This window comes from Colobus angolensis, unplaced genomic scaffold (genome assembly GCF_000951035.1).
Source record: "Colobus angolensis palliatus isolate OR3802 unplaced genomic scaffold, Cang.pa_1.0 Scaffold83, whole genome shotgun sequence".
NCBI lineage: Eukaryota > Metazoa > Chordata > Mammalia > Primates > Cercopithecidae > Colobus > Colobus angolensis.
Genome location: NW_012122154.1, coordinates 3,471,634 through 3,473,645, shown reverse-complemented (window position 1 = coordinate 3,473,645; position 2,012 = coordinate 3,471,634).

The window sequence follows — 2,012 nt, the reverse complement described above, 5'->3', positions numbered from 1 at the left end:
CCAGGGTGGTCTCAAACTCCTGATCTCAGGGGATCCGCCCGTCTCGGCCTCCCAAAATGCTGGGATTATAGGCATGAGGCACCGCACCAGGCCAAGTATTTTTAAATTAAAGTATGTACATATATAAGATACGTTTTTAAACATAATGCTATTGCACACTTAATAGACTACGGTATAGTGTAAACCTAACTTTTTTTTTTGGAGACAGGGTCTCACTCTGGTCGTCCAGGCTGGAATGCAGTGGCACTACCACAGCTTACTGTAGCCTTAACCTCTTCGGGCTCAGGTAGATGATCCTCTCACCTCAACCTCCCAAGTAGCTGGGACTATAGGCGAGTGCCGCCACACCCAGCTAATTTTTTATTTTTTTGTAGAGATGGAGTCTTGTGATATTGCCCAGGCTGGACTTGAACTTCTGGGCTCTAGTGATTCGTCCGCCTCGGCCTACCAAAGTGCTGGGATTATAGGCGTGAGCCACTATGCCCGGCCTGTATTGTGTAAACATAACTTTTATATGCACTGGGAAACCAGCATCTCTGTGACACCCTTTATCGTGGTGGTCTGGAACTGAACTTGCAGTATCTCCGAGGTCTACCTGTATTCATAATTTCCATTAAACATGGGTTTTGGCCTGGCCTTGCTCTGGCTCCTGATCGTACTCCAGCCCTGGTCACAATATTTGGCATCACCCCCTTCCTTTAATCTTCTGCCGCCTCTCATTTTAATGAAACTCCTAAAGTTGACTTTGCAAAACAACACTTCTCTGTTTCCCAAACCCGCCCCTCAATCTCTGTGGCGGATGTTTTGATCCTAGCATCCAGATTCTTCATCTATTTTTAGGGCTCCAATCCTTTCCCCATTTTATCCTTTGATTTTGCAAACCAATCCCAAAACCTTCTCATAGGTCTTTGATTCCCTTCCAGGAAGGGTGAGGTGGGAGGACTACGGTTAAGCACCTCCTCTGTGTTGTTTTAGGATATGAGGACAGGCTCAGGTGGGTTAAATGAGCCCTGTAGTTGAATGCAGGCTGACCTGATACCAAGTTCCATGCGCCTTCTCTCAGCCTGTGCTGCCTTCTTCCCGCCTCAGCCTGGGTGTATTAGTTGGGGTTCTCTAGAGGGACAGAACTAATACAATAGTTGTATATATAAAGGGGAGTTTAAGGAGTATTGCCTCACACAATAGGCCGTCTGCAAGCTGAGGAGCAAGGAAGCTAGTCCGCATCCCCAAACCTCAAAAGTAGGGAAGGTGACAGTGCAGCCTTCAGTCTGTGGTCGAAGGTCCAAGCATCCCAAAGCTGAAGAACTTAAGAGTCCAGCATTCAAGAGCAGGGAGCATCCTGCACGGGAGAAAGATGGAGGCCAGAAGACAGCCAGTCTGGTCTTTCCATGCTCTGCTGCCTGCTTTTTATTCTGCCTGTGCTGGCAGCTGATTCGATTGTGCTCACCCCAGTTGAGGTCTACCTTTCCCAGTCCTCTGACTCAAATGTTAATCTCCTTTGGCAACACCCTCACAGACACACCCAGGATCAATACTTTGTGTCCTTCAATCCAATCAAGTTGACACTCAATATGAACCATCACTCTGGAGTTCTGTTATCCAGTCCATCTTCATTTGTCTTTGGGTCTCCATGTAGCAGTCCTGACTTCAAAAGCCAACTTTTCTTGAGTGTGTGATCAGGAGACATACATATGGCAAGCACCGCTGCCTGAGGCCGTTTCCAGCCTGTTCCACATTTGTAGCTGTGATGAGTGTTCTTCATGAGGAGCCCAGCCTCACAAAAGGTTATCCATCTTCATTCAGCCTTGGTTGTAAATGACCGGAGAGAGTTTCTCACCCTCTTCCAGAGAGCTGGGGTCATTCGCCATGATTCCCTGGTTCTTGCCCACATAGGGTCTATGGGCCATTTTTCTACTCACTGTCTGGAGGCTTCTTCATTCACTGTCTGGATGAACCCTGTTGGCCTGGCTTCTAATTTCCTGAAGAAACTCAGTGTCACTTTTTTTTTTTTT